The 18,262-nt window shown below is 50.6% G+C and overlaps 1 protein-coding gene across 4 annotated transcripts in view; it reads right to left on the bottom strand.

The window, feature by feature from the left end:
* Positions 1-340, bottom strand: part of HDAC5 (histone deacetylase 5) — a 104,630-nt gene extending 104,290 nt beyond the window's left edge. Inside the window, exon 1 of one of the 4 annotated variants that reach the window (XM_038385176.2) lies at positions 98-340. The gene's annotated coding sequence lies outside the window, so the exon portion shown is untranslated. The remainder of the gene's footprint in view (positions 1-97) is intronic. The other 3 variants (XM_038385171.2, XM_043503490.1, XM_043503491.1) reach the window with 3 other exon arrangements.
* Between the last annotated feature and the right edge of the window lie 17,922 nt (positions 341-18,262).

The following is an 18,262-nucleotide window of genomic DNA, read 5'->3' as shown; positions in this document are numbered from 1 at the left end:
CCGAGCCGGCTCCCCTTCCCCTGGGCGCTGGCAGGGTGCAGGAGCCCGGGAGGGGCTTGTGCACTGTGTCCCCGGGGTGGACGGGCCCCTCCCTTACCTGCAGCTGCACGGGGGGGGGGTGGCTGCAGCTGGGCCCAGCCGGGCTTGGGGCCCCCTCCCTTCGCTGGCTCTGCCCCACCTCTGCCAGGGATCCGGCTGCCCCCCGCTCCGGCTCCTTCACCGCCACCAGCTCCTGCTCCGCCTCTCCTCCATCTTTGCAGCTGGCTCTGCTCACTCCCTCTCGCCCCGCCACCAACAACAACATTTGGTGACGTCACTCACCGTCACGTGACGGAACCCTGGGTTAAAAATAGCCTCCCCCCCCCGTCACTCTCCTCCTCCCCCCTCCTTCGCCTGGTCCCCGTGGGGCGTGGCCTCAACGAAGGAAGGCGCGTCACCGACACTGTCTTAAAGGGCCAGAGGAAGATTTGGGGGGCGGGGGGGGGGTTGTGATTTTCAGGGCTGGAGCCCCAGCTGGAGGCCTGGCTTCCTCCAGGGAAGGATGCGAGCAGAGGGTTTGCAAAGCCCAGCGCTCAAAAGTTAGCCCAGGCCGTGAACGGCCGCCCCCCCCCTTCACCCCCCTTGGGGGCCACCTGGCTTCGGCCCCCTTGTGCCTCTGCCCCGGCGTTAATGACAGGCTCCTGCGGTTATTCCCCATCGCTTTTCCTCCTCGGTCAATGCGCAGCCCCGGGCCTCATCTCCCGCCCGCCGCCCAAACCCCGCGCTGCGTGCAGCGTCGTCCTTTTCTATCGGGGGGAGCCGAGCGTGTCACAACCACTTGTGCACTTAGCGCCACGGCAGCCCTGTGAGAGGGCCCAGGATCCCCATTTTACAGACGGGAAACTGAGGCCCAGAGACGCACCAGGCCAAGATTTGGCAAAAGCGTCCACTCATTTTGAGGGCCCAGTTTGCGACGCCCTGGGCCGGTGGGTTTCACGGCCGCCTGCTGGCAGCAGAGGAATGTGGAGACTCAGGACTCCTGGGTTCAGTTTCGGGTTAGGGCGCTGGAGTGAGCTCTAGCGGGTTAGACCAACCTGCCCCTGTGCCTCTGGCCTGTCCCATCCCCCTCTGCCACTAGTCACTCCTCTCTGGCTTCTGCCCTTGCCCCCCCCCTTCTCCTATCTACTCCCTTGCCCAGCTCCTTTCCCCCTCCTCTGCACCCATATCATCCCCCACCCCACCCCTTCCCTCCGCTCCTCCCCACCTCTGGCTCCTGCAATCCCTTTTCACATCTCCTCCCCATCCTCATCCCTCATCCCAATCAGTCTTCACCTCCCTCCTTCTCTTCCAGGCTGCCTGGGATCCAGCTGGGGGAGCACTGAGAGCAGAGAGCCCCCCATCCCCCCCCCCCCCGCTCTCCTGGTGTGGCAGCAACCCCTGGCAGCCAGACAGAGCAATTGCAAGGGAAAGTCCTGCTTGATCCCTGCAGTCCTGGGCTGGAGCATGCTAAATTGCTCTGTGCAGATGGCCCATGCACAATGTGGTCACAGGTAGGAGCTGTGAGGGGGATGGAGCATGCTCCGTGCAGGCGACATCTGTGGCAGAATTTATCACCTGAGCTCTAACAAGTCTCTACTGAGCATGTGCAAATTTAATTTTTGCCGAGACTTATAACTTGGCCAACTTTGGGCACATTTTCACAGAGCTGGCAAAAGGCAGAGGCCTGACTCCAGCCCAGTTTCAAACCCCTGCTCCAAAGCATGGAGGCACTAGAACTTCTTGAAAAATGGTTGCAAGAGGTTTTGTAACATGAGCAAAACAAGTGGTTTTCCCCTATTCTCACTCTTTGAAATGGCTGAACTGTTTGAGGTGAAACTTTCCAGAAAAATTCAGCCCGAGGTCGATACCTGGCATGGAAAACATCGTCCCTCCCATTAATATTTGGAAACGTTTTAAGCAACTGGGAACGGGGTATTCTAATGGGAAGTGGTAGGCAACCTTCACGGTAAGGCAGCGCTCCCAGCTCTAGGATACAGAAAATGAGAGAGTATGATCCCACTTACACCAATGCGAATCCAGAGTGAGGCCAGGTGTAAATCCAGAGTAATTCTGGAAAGAGCTCAGAATCTGGCCCACATTCCTTATGCACCAATTTACACTCCTCTAAGCCACCTTGAATGAGGCCAGACTGCTTTTTACACGTTTGTCTCTCTCTTCCGGTAATCCTCATGATGCCACTTACACAATTTAAGGGCCTGATCCTGCACACACTCACTCCAGAGAACAGAGCCCATTTCACCATTTTCTGTCACCCTGGCAAAATGAGTGCAAAGGAGGTGAAAACATGACAGTCCTGGGCCCCGATCCTGCACATACGCGCTTAACTTTGTGCACCTGCGTTGTCCAGTTGAAGACAACTCAGTGTTAAAGGAATGCCCTCAACTTTAACTTCACTCCAAATTCAAAGGTGGCCAGAACCAAGCTAGCCTCAAACCGGCGCAAAGGCTTCCGCAATTCAAAAACAAATCCCGAAAACTAGTGCCACCAATTGCTTTTAAACAAATGGATGTCTGAACCCCAGCAATTGCAGCCCAGCCAACCTGAAAATGAAACTGACTTGCCACCATGAAAACCAGGATGCAAGACATGTGGCAGGTAAACACAGCCCATAAAGAATGGCAGATAACTTGGGTTTTAAAAATTCTCTTGCTTTTAATTCCCTACAGTCTCACGTGTTAGGAACTCAGGCCCCGATCCTGCAGCTTGAGCCCGCTCCCTGATTGCTCATGGCAGGATCAGGGATATAGATTATAGATCAGCGCAAGGGGCAGGGAAGAGGAGCAGCCAGAGCATGTTGTGCTCCCACTCTGTTGGCAGATGGTCTCTTGGGCTAGTTGGTGTAAGTGAGAGCAGCCCCAAGGTGGCACTACAATGGAACTGGGAGGAGAATCAGGAAGCTGGAACCAGCTTCCCAACAGCCCCCCACCCCTGCTACCACCAAAGGGGACCCAGTGCTTGATCCTCACCTCCCTGCCCCAGCTTGTCTTCTCGGGCAGGAGGGAGAGGACCATGCCCTGATTCTTCAGAGACAGCAATGGCAGTGTGGCTCTCTATATCTCGGGCACTCAGATCTTCAGGCCCCTTACAGAACAGAGTAATGTGGCAGCAGTGTTGTCTAGTGGCCTGGGAACTCCTGAAGGACCAGCCTCATCTCCGCCACAGATTTGCTGTACAGTCTCAGACAGGTCACTTGACCTCTTTGTGCTTCGGTTTCCTCATCTGTAAAATGGGGATAATACTCTGTCGAGGGGTGGGGGTTCAGAGAGAGAGAGCACTGCTCGCTACTACATGGAATCAGAACTTCTTCCCTGTGTGTCATAGGCCCTATACTGACAACACAAAGGAAATTCTCCTTGAGCTCAAGGGAAAGGAGACTTGGCTTTTGGTGCATTAGCACTATGTTTGAGATGCAGATACCTCAGGGGATGTAGGTTTGTTTTGTCTGGATTTTTTTTTTAAGTCATGTCTAAACCCCGGAGTTTTTACAAAGACAGTCTGGGTCCCACTTTGACCCTGCCAAAGCTCTTCTGTCTGCCCCGGAAGCCAGTGGAGAAACGCCAAGCTCTGACACACGCCTTGTGCTTGTACTCTTTTGCAGGTTGTAATATCTTGGCAGAGGAGTTCAGCCCAGCCTGAACCTCTGTAATCAATTTACTATTAAAGCCAAGTGGGCAAACAGCACGTTAGAAATAACCCCGGAGTCTGGAGCAGAGGGAAGCCAGGCCACCGCGCTCCAGGCTCAGACAGGGACAGGCAAGGTTTCATTCTGTGCATGTGATACTAAGAGACCTTGCTCACCTGTTGAGCCTTCAGGGCCCGATTCCCCAGGGCTCAGAGACAGCGCCCACAACCAGGGCTGGGTTTTCCAGCAGTGCTCTGCCCTCCCCAATGCACCACAGGCTGAGCTGCTACAAAGACCTGGCCATTTATTTTGGTGCCTAAATGGATCACGGGGAGGGGAGGAATCAAATTTTTAAACCACTGGAAACAGGGGACGCTCACCTCGGGATTTACCAGCCTGAGCTTCCACCACTCCCTGTGGCTACTGCCCTTCTCAGCTTCTTGCCAGACTCTGCAGACCAGGGCAGGATCCCAGGGGCTTCCTCTCCCCGAGAACTCCTCCTTCTCCTTAGGGAGTGAAAGCAGAGCTCTTCCCTGCTACATTTAGGCTCCTCCCATTTAAATCAATGGGCATCAGGTGCCTAAATACCTTGGAGGCTCTGGACTTTAGGAGTCCAAATCTCATTGAAAGCCAGTGAGATTTAGGCTCCTAAGGGCAGCTTCTATGCACCTAAATATGTAGATTGGCACTTTGTGGGGAGCAAGTTAGGTGCCTATCTCCCAGGGGAATTAGGCACCTAAGCTGCTTGGGTGCGTTTGATAATCCCAGTAGGTGCCTATCTACATCTTTAATTACATAAAGGCCTTTGAAAATCTGGCCCTAAGAGACTTTTGAAAATGGATCTTAGGCTCCTAAGTGATTTGGGCGCATTTGAAAATCTGGCCCCTCAGTATTTGTAGGATATCTCCACAGCACAGCCAGCAGCGTGTCTGTGTCCGTGTGTTTGTGTTTAACTGGTGACCCTACATTGTCCATGGAAACTCATTCAGCAATTAAGCAGGTTTCTGAGCAGAGATAGGTGATCCACTGGGGTTTCCCTATCTACCCCCTCTGCGTGACCCCAGGGTAAATTAGCTCAGTGCACAAGTCAAAATATTTGTTTTCCTCTTAAACTACTCCTGCTTCAGATTCCACCTGGGACTGGAAAATCCAGCTTCCCCTTTCATCGATCCTGCCTTCAGAATGGAGCTGGGGATTCTGTTGCTGTTGCACAAGGCGGAGGGGAATCCAGTTTGCTCTCCCTTATCTTTGGCCTGCTGCAGAGCAAACTTACTGCTGTCAGCAAACCAAAGGGCCCAGTGGTCATGGGAGTCAGGACTCCTGGGTCCTAATCCCACCTCTGATCTTGACTCCCTCAGCTATCTTGGGCAAGAGTCACAGCAACGCTCCGTGACTCGGTTTCCCTATCTGTGAAATGGGCGTAGTAAGGCAATACACCGCTATTGTCTTTCCAACTCTGTGTTCTGCCTCAGAGATGTGGCAGATGGGGGAAGTCCCCAAGAGGAAGCTGAATGCATTCCAGCAGCGCAGGTTAAGAAAACTCGGAAATTCATTGGCAAGATCGCAGAACCAATGTGGAAGTGCTGCCCCCTACGGGTCAGCAGTCTGCAGACTCAGTCCTTAGACGGAGTACTTGTGGCACCTTAGAGACTAACAAATTTATTTGAGCATAAGCTTTCGTGAGCTACAGCTCACTTCATCATAATGCATCCGATGAAGTGAGCTGTAGCTCACGAAAGCTTATGCTCAAATAAATTTGTTAGTCTCTAAGGTGCCACAAGTCCTCCTTTTCTTTTTGCGAATACAGACTAACACGGCTGCTACTCTGAAACCAATCCTTAGACGGAGAAGGTTACGATGGTCTGGCCATACTGACACCCAAGGCACATCTTGGATTGGGTTCCAACCAGGGGAACCCAAGAGAAGGCGTGGAGGACAAAGAACAACAGGATGATCAAAAAGGATGCTGCCCTCACGGAGACAGTTTATGGTGGAGTCAAACTGGTAGTAGGGAACATGCGTGTCCTCATATCAGCATGGGGGGACGACCCTTCCAGCCCTACCTTTCTAGGGTTCTAACAGCAGGAACTGTTCTGGCTATTTCTGTGTCCTGCACCTTTAAATCTCAGTAGATTTCTTGCAGCGGGTTCCATGTGCCCAAGCCGTGAAAGGCAGCGGAAATCTTTTTTTAAACTGGCTCGAGGTTTAGAGATGCAGGCCCAGATTCAGTTCTGCAGTGGCACAAAGGAGCCAGCGTAGAACTATAGCTGGCCAGCTGAGAATTCCCCAGCTGAGGGGGAGCTCTCTTCCCTGGCAGAAAGCAGCACCAACTCCCCACACCAAAGTCTATAGTCCCATAAATCGCCACTTGAAGGCCCCTTTACATGGCTAGAGTGCCTCAAGAAGAATCCTGCCCCAAGAATTTTGGAAGTGCTATAAACCCTCCTGCTTCAGGGCGTAAGTCATCCTGATGGGGTCAGGAGGAAATGTTCCTTGGGGTCAGTTATCCCACTATTGCCTCCTGCAGAGGTTCTCACAGCTCCCTAGGAAGCTGCTGGCATTGGATTGGATGGACCCCGGGCCAGAATTCCCATGGCGATGCTGGACTCTAGTGATGTTATTTAGCAGGCCAACACTCGGCAGTGCCCTTACAGGTTCGAACATCCAGTGCGGGGATCCACGCATACTGTCTCGAGGGCCAAATTCTCTACTGCATCAATTGATGCAGTCCGTGGAGCTGTTCACACCAGAAGCGAATTTGGCCCAGTGGGGGCACAGTTGTAAGGGTGTGGGGTGCTTGGAGATGCAACTGTAAGCCAGTGGTTAGTCCCTGAGTTTTGGCCCTTCATTCCCCGAGTGGGAGTCTCTATCCCCCTAATTCCCATGTGTGGTAAAACACAGCAAGCCCCGAGCCGCATGAAGGGATCCGTGAACTCATTTTTCACCTTCCTCTGCAGCGTGGGGTGCAGGTCGCTTGCCAGGATCATCTGGGGCTCGCTCAATCAATTGCTTGCACTTGGGGAAACCTTGGTCCCTCCTGTTTTCTGCCTGTGGCACACCTTAATTTCATTTCCTGTGGGCTATGATACTGTGGGTTAGTTTGGGTTGCCGGGTTCAGTGTGCAGGTGCTGGGTGGTGCTGGCGTTGGTGGCATTTGATATGCAGGAGGTCAGATGAGAAGGTCTGGTGTCTCTTCTGGCTTCAAACTCTCTGACCCTGGGCCGGTCTGGGATCAGATGCTTGCTCTCCCAGGCTTTTGGCCCAGAAGAGGCTGCGACGTAGCCCCGGATATGAGAGGATGAGGAGCCAGAGGCGTGAGGTGAAGTTTCTGTGGACAGGCTGCAAATCTGATGCTGGCAGATGGTTCTCAAATATTTCCGAGATGCGCTGGGGAAAATATCAACCACTTGGCCCCATTCCAGTGTCAATACTACACACCACATTCTCCATTCACTGCAAAATCCCCAGGTAGCTTTTCTTTCTGCCTGCTTTGCCAGGCTGGAGAAACCCAGCTTGAAAATATGTTCTGTTTAGGGGCTGGAGTTTTCTTAGAGGCTAGAGGACCAAATCCCATTGACTGTCAAGAGGTGTCTAACTCAACTTAGGCTCTTTTGGAAACCCTAGCTGTTTATAGCAAGTCAGTCTCTCTGGTGTATTTCCAGGCTTGGAGTCTACAGTGGGAAACTATCCACAACTCACTATGGTAACGACACCAAATCTGCCAGCCCTATGGGTCATGGGCTGTAGGTGTCCATTGTAGTAAAATGGTGCAGAAAGGGTTTAAATCCTCAGAAAATATAAGATTATAGCCTCCTGTGGCTTGCAAGACAAAGAGTGTAGCAACTTCCTACAAGGCCTGTCTTCATGCAGAGGCTAAACTTTCCTTTCCGGCCTCATGTCCCCAGGCCAACTTACAAAGACAGATCTGGCCCCGATGAAGTCAATGGGAATCTTCCAGCTGATTTCCATGGGAGCAGGATCAGACCCATTCTCTGCAAAGGGCAGAGGGGTGTGGTCTGAAGAAATGTGGGAGGAGTCCATGCAATGTGGGAGGAGCCACGAAGTGACAGCTGATCAGCTGCAGCTACCCCATTGATGCACTGGACCATAAGGGCAGGATGGAAGGAGGTCTCCATGGTGATGCAGCATTTGCTAGGATCTTCTTCACCCTGGCAACTGGCCTCGCTCCTTTCAGCACCAACCCACAGCTTGACTTTCTAACCCTCTATTTTCTGGGGATGCAAAACGGGGGATCCATGGAAGGAGATCGGGATGTATTTAGGAATGGCTGCACTAGATCAAACCAGAGCTCCATTCAGGTGCTGTCCTGTCTCCAGCACCAGCCGTTTCAGAGGAAGGTGTAGGAACTAGTGCAGATGTTTGACACTGGGAGGAATATGAAAGCCAGCAGCAAGGGTGCACCAGGGATGAAATAAGAAGGCTTCCCCCCATCCTGCCCTGGCTCTGGGCCCCAAAGCTGGAATCAAATCTTTCTTTACAAGCTCAAAAGCCTCAGCTCCCATTCACTTCAGCACACCTGAAAATCAGGCCCCAGGGTGTGGGGTGCCCAAAAATCGAGGCACCCGAAATAATAATAATTGTGGCCACTTATGAAAATCTGGGCCCTGATCTTTCTCTGCCTCAGTTTCCCTGTGCTCACATGGGGATAATATTACTCACTTTGCATGGTGCTTTGAGACTGATGGTGGAGCAGTGTGGGTAACTGCCAAGCATTTTCATTTATCCTCCTCGCGCTGCAGGAGGGAGCCCAAGCGTCTATGGGCTTGTCTAGGGAAACTGGCACCGGTTTGGTTACACTGCTGGAGCTAGGCCAGTGCAATCCATAATGTAGACGCACTGCACTGATACAAACCAGGGCTTGCACTGGTACTGCTTACTCAATAAGTCTCACGCTGGTAGCATCACCTTATTCAATTCTGCCTTGCGGTGCAAAACAGATATAATGCACCGCCAGGGCTGGAACAATCTGCCTGCACTTTGCACTGACGTAAAGCACTGCACCAGGGGCAGGGTGATGGAAAACCAGGCCCGGGAGCTCTGCACTACTTTGGTGCAGAAACAAATTCCCCAGGGCACTCCCACAGTCCATCCTGTGGCGTGTGACTAATGCAGCCTGATGCTCCAGGGAGTGCAAAGGGTTTTGGAAGTGATGCCTGCAAAGGGTTAAGCTCAAGGAACAGCTGAAGGAGAGGAGAAGCAGATGACAACCCTGTTTGTGTGAGCAGCTAGCTGGGCCTGCATTATGTATTTACCTTGGTGTGTGCGTGTGTGCAGGGGAGGGGGCTGCTTTCAAAAACCCAGCGGAGGGATGAATCACAAGCCTGAGTTTCAGGTGAGTCATTCATGAACTGTTCCCAAGGACTAGCGGAATCCAGCGTCAGTCCCCTCAAGACGAGTGGAATCATCTAACCCCACGCAATGCAGATATCGCTGAAGAAACTGGCAGGAAGAAAATAAAGGCCCAGGAAAAATGAAATCCACAAGCACAACATCCACCCTGCCGCCTACACACACACACACACACACACACACAAAGAAAAGGAGTACTTGTGGCACCTTAGAGACTAACAAATTAATTTCTTTCATGAAGTTGATAGATTTCCACTCCATATGGCTAATGCATAATGCCTTGCATAATGACAGGTTTCAGAGTAGCAGCCGTGGTAGTCTGTATTCGCAAAAGAAAAGGAGGACTTGTGGCTCCTTAGAGACTAACAAATTTGTTAGTCTCTAAGGAGCCACAAGTCCTCCTTTTCTTTTTGCAAATACAGAATTTGTTAGTCTCTAAGGAGCCACAAGTCCTCCTTTTCTTTTTGCGAATACAGACTACCACGGCTGCTACTCTGAAACCTGTCATTACACACACAGACACACACTCTGCCTCCCACACACACACTCTCCCCACCCCCAGCCCCAGACAGCCAGATAAGCATCTGTGTTAGTCATCAGATCCCAGCCTCCTCACCTGTGCAGATGTTAAGCTTGCCTGCTGGCCCCTTGTGTTTTCTGTCCACCACTGCACCTGTGCATCAGGAAAGCGAGGGAGAGAAAGGAGTGGAGTCTGCGGCTGTGTGCGCTGGGCAAAGGGAGGTAGCGCATTTCATCCAGAGATGGCGGGTGAGTTGGCAGGAAACTTATGGGCACTAGGGAGCAGGGAGAAGCTGGGCCGGGAGTTCCCAGGCCTCTGTGATAACTGGCAGGGTTTGGGAAATATTGACCAGCTCTGCTCTTGACCAGGGCTGTCTCACCAGCCGTGGTCTGGGGACCAAGGCTGGCAGGGTAGGACCTTGCGGTGGGGGCCGATAGCTTGGCCTTGCTCTGTTAAAGACAGGAAATGCCCATCTGCCACGTTCCCATCAGAGCTGTCCTCCGCTCTCTGGGCTGGCTCCCCACAGACTAGCCAGTCCAGTGCCAGGTCCCGGTCCTAATCTGCAAGGTGTTCAGTGGGCTGGGCCCTGCAAATTTAAGAGAGACCAAAGCTCCAGGATGGTGACCACACAATTCTCCCCCGGGGGAGAGGATGGGAAAAAGAATGACAGATGTTCAGCACATCGCTTTAACGCCCGACTGGCCAGTGGGATACTGCTTTGATGGGGACGGGATGAGAACCTATAGAGAATAGAATTGGAGTAAAACATTGGACCCCAAGGAATGGGGGTTTGGTGCACCCGGTGTGCCCATTACTGGGAGAGATCGGGGTACATGGCCTTTTTAAAAACCTTGAGTTAAAAGTAGAGCTGTCAAACGATGAAAAAAAAGGATCGCAATTAACCGCGAGATTAAAAAAATAGTCACAATTAATCACAGGTTTAATCGCACTGTTAAACAATAATAGAATGCCAATGGAAATCTATTATAAATATTTGTGGGTATTTGTCTACATTTTCAAATGTGTTGATTTCAGTCTCAGCACAGAATACGAAGTGCACGGAGCTCACTTGATGTTACTATTTTCATTACAAATATTTGCACTGTAAAAAAAGATAAAAGAAATCATGGGTTTTCAAGTCACCTCATACAGGTACTGGAGTGCAATCTCTTTGTCGGTGAACGTGCAACTTACAAATGTAGAATTATTATTTTTTCAGGGCCTGCCAATTTATCGCAGTGAACCCAAGCGATTAATGCAAAACAAATGAACGCGTTATTTTTAAAACAAGCGTGAACTGAACACACCTCTGGTGTGACCCTCTTCACTTACGGTACTTCCTCGCTTGGTGGACATTGGCGCCGCTCTGTTGTGTTCTCATGATCTGGTGATTAAATATCGGAAAAAGTTAATGAAGCAAAGCAGCAAAAATTCAGGGCTTTTGAATGAGAAGTTTATTTTTAAGAAAACTTCCGGCTGGGTCCCTGGATAAAAAGAGGGTTATCTGTAGCTGTTGCAAGGCTGAGTTCCAACACCATCAACGTACTTCAAGTCTGTAGTATCATCTACACGCTAAACATGATTTCATCTCTAGTTCTTGCACTCCAACAGCAAATGAATCTTGCCAGTCATGACAGAGTATGTATGCTTCCAGAGTTTCGGGATGGCTGCAAGCCCATGGATCAAACAAAGTCCAACAGCTTACCCAATGCTATTGCAAAGCAGATAGCTATGGACTGTAGACCCCGCAGCATTGTAAACGGCAGAATTTTATTCAAATGGCATCTTCCAATCCGTCAGACTCCTTGCCCTCCCGAGGAACCATTGCATCGCAAATATGCGACCTACAGCACAACGAGAAGACTACAAAGTTGGAGCTTCCGAAAAATGCACTAGCTGTTGCTTTGACTGGCGATCACTGGCCATCCTTGAGCAATCACAGTTATCTTGGAGTCACGGCACACCTGACTGATGCTGCGTGGACATTGCAGTAACACATACTGAAGAGATTATGCTGAAACGTGTCCATAGCGTTTCTTGGATGTTGCGAAAAAATGGAATATTCAAGAATATTGAATGGCCTGTAGGTTTTGAGTGAAGTTACATGAAAAAAAAATCTACATTTGTAAATTGCACTTTCACGATAGAGATTGCACGTGTATGAGGTGAACTGAAAAACACGATTTCTTTTGGTTATCTTTTGAACAGTGCAAATATTTGTCATCAAAAATAATAATATAAAGCAAGCACTGTGTATTCTGTGCGACAATTGAAATCAATATATTTGAAAATGTAGAAAAACATCCAAAAATATGTATAATAAATGTCAGTTGGTATTCTATTATAGTTTAACAGTGGGATTAAAGCTGCGATTATTTGTTTTAATCTAGTTAATTACTTTTGCATTAATCACTTGTGTTAACCAATTAATTGACAGCCCTTGTTAAAAGAAAAATCCACAGAACAAGGAGACTTGTAACTGTATTACTGGGAAGCAAATTTAGGGGTCAGATTTCAATCCTACCCACCCACCCCCCATTCATCTTGGGCAGCTCCTCACTCCATGAGCAGAGTCACTGACTTCAGTGGGACTGTTTGTGGGATAAGATGCTGTGCAATACGATCAAGGCATCAGAGTTTCGCCGTTGGGATGAGCATAAGAAGTCCTCCTGCCTGAGCTGAGAGCAGGGAGAGAAACCACAACTGTCCATGCTAGGGCCAGAATTTTCAAGAGCTCAGCTCCCATAATCAGGCCCCAACTGTGGATGCTGAGCAGTGAATCTAGCCCTGAGCAAGCATGGGTCTCTTGTAGTTGAGCTAAAGGAGTGTCTCCAGTAGCTGGAATAGTAGTAAGTTATTCTCTGTGTAGACCAGCCAAGTGCTAGACAAGCCAGCATGTTACAACTGCACTTTGGAACAATGGAAAGTAGGATTCTCATTGGATTCTAATGGGGAAAGGGATTCTGTCTATTTTAGGTACTTCTCTGGGCCTAGTACCAGAGTATCTGAGCCCCTCACAATCTTAAATGGGTTTATCCTCACACTCCCACTGCAAGCTAGAGCACTGCTGTTATCCACATTTTGCAGGTGGGGAACTGAGGCACAGATTACTTCTACACTGCAAAAATCTCCAAAAACCGGCAGCAGCAAGTCTCAGAGCCCAGCTCAGCTGACTTGGGTTTGCAGTGTAGACATTCCCGGTCAGGCAGTGAGGGGGATGGGTCTGAGAGCCCGGCTCCAGCCTGAGCAGGAATGTCTGCACTGAATTTTTATCCCCGAGCGGGAGCCCAAGTCACTTGAGCCGAGCTTTGAGACTCACTGCCGCGGACTTGGCTGGGTTTAGGGTTGGTTTTTTTTTTCAATGTAGACATACCCAGAGGGGCTAAGTGACTTGCCCAAGGTCACACACACAGATTGGGGCAGTACTGGGAATTGAACCCGAGAATCCCAAACTAGTGCTCTAACCATTGGCCTATACTGCCTTTCTGTCCAGGTAAATCGTCCGTAGGTTGAGTGTAATGGATATACCAGAAGGCTGGGATTTTCAGACTCCCAGGGGAGTTAGGTACTTGAATCTGATTAAAAGTCACAGGGAGAACAATACCCAACTCTCATAGACTCTGTAGAAAATCCAAGTTTTTTGTGCCGTCCCTGAATGCTGGCCCGCTGGCTATGGACCTGAATAACACAGGGAATGAAGATATCAAGTAACTCCAGTTACTCCGATTCCTCAACTTCATATTTCTGCTCTACATAGCCAGGAAATCATCTTAGTAGAGAGTGGCCTGAAATATTAGTCACCTCTTTGAGAATGGAGAATTTATTACACCAAATAATATAAGAAACAGGAAGGTGCTTCAGAATTTCCCTTTCGACTTATATTTCCAAGTGATGTTGTTTTGCCACAGAAAGAACTCAATAAAAGACAAACAGCTGGGGGAAGAAGTGACTTGGTGGGGATTTGATTCCTGGACTCGCAGTGGGAAGGGATTACAGGTAGAATGCCCAGGCACTTATGTTGACGGAATGAAATGAACCAAATAAGCTGTCGGGATAAGCGAGGTGAAGAAGTGCTCCAGCATCCAAATGGAAGGAGAATGACCTCAGAATGCATGATCCAGCGCCAGCTGAAGTCACTGGGAGTTTTCCTACGGAAGGCAAGGCGGCCCCAAGGGCCCACTCCTGTTCCCGTCACGGTCATTGGGAATCTTTCTGTTGACTTCAGTGGAATCCTTGGATCAGGCCCCAGAAGCCATGCGGCTGCCTCAGCTCCATGGAAAGTCCAGGCCCCCCGTTCAGCGCTGGCCTGCAGCCCCTTTATGCCAGCTCCGACCCCTCTGCCTAGCAGAAAGCCAGCTTGGGGCCCTATGCCTGGCACGGAGCCCGGGTGTATGGCTGCACCCCACAAAGCCCCCCAAGGGGAAGCGGAGGTGTAAGTGAGATCTGCTCTTGCCAGCACTGGGCACCCCGGCCCCAGCTGAGGGAGGCACCAGCTGCTTCCCCTGCATCATTGCACCGGGGCCAGCACGGAGGCGAATCCCCAGTCTGAGTGGTTATAATCAGTCCTGTAAATCCCCTGCAGGGCCACAGGCCAAGCAGTTACCGCCATGTTCACCGCATAGGGGATGTCGCACTGGGGAAGGCAGCATGGAACATCTACAGCCACACCCCCAGCTGGTGCAAATCAGCATTGCCCCATAGACGACAATGGGCCAGATCCCCATCTGGTATAAGTCAGCATCGCCCCATGGGAGACAATGGGCCAGATCCCCAGCCGGTGTAAATCAGCATGGGTCCACAGGAGTCAGTGGGCCAGATCCCCAGCTAGTGCAAATCAGCATAGGATTGAAGTCAACAGAACTACCCAGATTGACATCAGTGGAGGAGCTGGCCTGTTCTTTTTCCAAACCACATCAAGAACTTTCTTCCGTGAGGCGAAGGAAGCTCCTCCGTCCCTGCAGAGAGAGACGGTGCTGGACCAATTGGCCATTTATATGGAAAAGGGACTCCAGATTTTGCGGAGGGCTAAGCACTCGAGGGCCAAGCGTGGCTGGAGAATCCTCCTCCCGTTGTAGGTTTGCTTCCAAGGACGGTGCGGTGCGGGCTCAGCTCCCACACCTGGGGCCACATTCTCAAATGAGTTCAACCATAGACGACCTGTGGGTCAACCCCCAACATCCGCCCCAGGGGCCCTTGTGCAAATCTGAGCATGGACTCGGAGCTGCGCTCTTTTGACCCCCTCACCCGTAACGTGCCACATCAGTGCAAGATGCTTCAGCCTGAGTTACAAGTCGCTGTGTTGTCATTGGATTCCCGCCGGCTAGAGTCCCTCCCGAAAGTGGCCGTGCCAAGCAACTGCCCCCAATTCTTCCACACGTGGCAGCCTTTGATTGACTCTGGGAGTGGAGCCAGACCCCTCAGTGGGCAGGGAGCCATACCCAGCTGTGGCAAGCGCCCTGCGCCATATCCTGCAAAGAGATGCAATGAAGATCTCTTCTTCCATCCATTCCCTCTTGCAATGCAGAGCTCTGGGAGGAAAGGTACTATTCCTTCCCAGGGGGGCTCCTGGGATAGGGCAACCCCTTCCTCGGGCCTGAGCCTAATAGCGCAATCTGGACCTAGGCATCTGTGCTGCTTTTTCGTATTCAAGCTCCCTTAGTAAAACACAGACCAGCGGGGTGTTACGAGAAAAAAAAAAAACGGGCACACACGGAATGGGCCTTGGCTGGGGGCTGAATGGGCGTATTGTTAGCTCCAATTTTATATGATCTACGAACACGACTTCAATAAAAAGCTAAAGTCGGGGGGAGGAAAGAAAGTGCAAAGTATTCCTGAATTCCCTTTGATATTTAACTCCGCGTGGCAGGCTGCAGTTGGCGGGAGTAGTTGCTGCCTTTTAAAGATCTGTGACTAACCTGTTTTACGAATGTCTTTCCTTTAGCAAAGAGCAAAAGCAATGAGTCTCCTCCAAGCCCGGCTGGCTGCTTGCGATAGCTTATTTATTAACGTCAGCCCGATCCACGGTTTGCCACATTTTCTGACAAGTCGTCAGCCTCACCAGCCCAGCCCCGGCCCCGCTGCCTCCCTATTCATTAAGGTCCATGCAAACGACCACAGATATCAATTAGCTCCCAGTGGTGCCTATAGCACCAGCATTGGCTTCAGCCGTCGCCCCTCAACTCTGCTACCTTCAGTGGGCTGCAATGGGTGTCATACGCCAGGTCTACACTTCAAAGTTAGATTGAGATAGCTACGTTACGCCCTGAGCACTGACTTAGTGCCAGGTTTTCAGAGGTATTTAGGTACCTAAAGATGCAGAGAAACATATAGTTGCATCTTCAAAAGCAGGTTGGGGCCACAATCCTATTGAAACCAAAGGGAGTTAGGCACCTAACTTGCTTAGGCACTTGTAAAAATCCCACTAGGCACCTATCTGCATCTTTAGGCCTCTAAATACCTTTGAAAATATGTCCTCTAGGCATGTAGGCTCAGATCCTCAAAGGCACCTAAATATCTTCTAGGATATGGGCCATAGGAGCTGAAGTCACCTTTAAAAATGGGGTGTAGGCTCCTAATGCACTTAGGCAATTTTGAAAATTTTACTCCTGCACAGATAAGTTGCATCAGTTTAAATACTGATTTAGTCAAACAGATGCAACCCCCTACAACCCCCCTTAAAACCCCCTGGTTTATAACTTATACTGGGACAACTTATACAGGTTTAGCTTATCAGCAAAACTGGTTTGTTATTGAATGAATCTATCCTGATGTAACCCCTCTTAAACCGATTTCAGAGAGGCCACACAAGCGGGTCTCACCAATTTAATTCAATAGATTTAGAAGCCGACTGAATTAACTTAGTGTAATTTCTGTGGGCAGACCAGACCATAGGCACATGCTTGAAGTCAAGCACGTGCTGAGATGCTTTGCTGAATCAGGGCCAAACGTAACAAGGGAGAGTCCAGGGTACCTGTCACCAAAGCCTGCAGCATGGGGCCCAATCCAGTGCTTATGAAAGTCAATGGAAAGACTCAAATCAACTTCACTGAGAATTGGATCAGAGCCTCCATGTGCCAGTCCAGGAACCAGCAATTGAGAACTGTGGGTCCTGGATGATGCAGGAGAGGGCCTGAGGCCCAGGGAATCTGACACTTTCTGCCCATCTCTAGACTGAAAGTGACGGTGCATCTGAGCTGAGATCTTACCCAGCACCCTGAGAGCAACGAAGCTGGGCCTGACATTCCACTGCCCTGCCCTGCCCCTTGGGCAGCAACTTACAATAATGCAAAGCAAGAGTAAAACATGGCTGCCTTGCAGCATTTGGCACTCCCTTTGCATTGGTATAAATGACAACACAAGGAGCAAGGGACCAGAGCACCAGACCCACAAGCTACACAAAGTGGGGTAGGTATCTCAGAAAGGTAACCGGCGCTGTTCGCCCTTAGCGCAGTGGTTCAAATCCAGCCCAGGTTAGTGATTGCCTGTCACTACTAGTCAATAGCTCTTCAGCATCATAACTGGACCAAGTGGGGGGCTCTCAGTCCACTTCCTAGTGGTCAAGTGATCACACTCCCGGCTACCTTTGATGGTGATCTCAGCAATGGTTGAAAACTCAACTCCCTCCTCAGCATGTGGGGAGTAGAAACCTTCCTCATCCTCACCAGTCTGAGGGATTATCAACCACACCCATAATAACTGGGCACCAGTTATTGGCCAACCCACCACAATCTCCCAAAGGATAAACCAAACTTCCAGCTGAGGCTTTCTAACTCTGCCAAGGCTCTCAGGGCTTCTCCCCAGGAATTTGCAGTTTCTTGCAGCTCTTCATATGGAACACCTGTCCCCTTCTCAGCTGCATCAGATGAGTGAACAGGCTAGCCAGGCCCCTGCCCTTCAGGGGGGCAGGCCACCCTGTTTCAAGCCCCCTTTTTTCCTTGTTGTCTGCATTAGGATGCCCCAGTTCATCTTGGAGGGGCTGTGACTGCGGGCATGCCTGGCAGAGAGAGGGTGAGAGATGTTAACAGGCCAGTCCCTGGAAGGGAAATGACCTGCTGCTCGGAAGAGTCTGGCCAAAGGACAATCCCCATGGCGTTAGCCTCCTAGAAGAACCAATGATGCAAGGGACCATGACCAAGAAGAGGTTGCATAATCATTGTCTGAATTGCACTCATGGCTGGAGGCCCTGGCCAAGATCAGGGCCTGTGGTGCACAGTGAGGTGCAGAGGCATAGAAAGAAAGTTCCTGCGTGTAGGAGCCATCCATTGTCTATGGTCTTAGACGGTATGTTCTCCAGGGCAGCGACCATTTCTTTGTTGTGTTTGTATAGCGCCCAGCACAACAGAGTCCTGGCCTCTAGGTGCTACTGCATTATAAATAATGATACATAATTATACCACCCAGCTCTTATAAAACATTTTTCATCTTTAGATTCAAAGCCTTTTACAAAGGAGGGCCAGATTAAAGAATTTTGGGGCCGTTCACAATAGAAATTTGCCACCCCCCCACTTAAATGAGACAGAGGTGTCCTAGCACAGCTACCTCCCAGAACGGAGGTTCTCAACCGGGTGGGGGGAGGGTGCATCCAGCCATCTGATGATTTGGTGGTCCTGGTGGAAGAAGGAGGGCCAAGCGCCAGGTTGGAGCACCACTCACTCAAGTTTGGCCCAGTCATCTCTCCATCATGATGGAGGGCAGGCAGCCAGGCCAAATTT

Source organism: Dermochelys coriacea, chromosome 27, assembly GCF_009764565.3.
Source record: "Dermochelys coriacea isolate rDerCor1 chromosome 27, rDerCor1.pri.v4, whole genome shotgun sequence".
Taxonomy (NCBI): Eukaryota; Metazoa; Chordata; order Testudines; family Dermochelyidae; genus Dermochelys; species Dermochelys coriacea.
The sequence above is the reverse complement of the archived record's forward strand: the minus strand, read 5'-3'. Positions and strand labels throughout refer to the sequence as shown.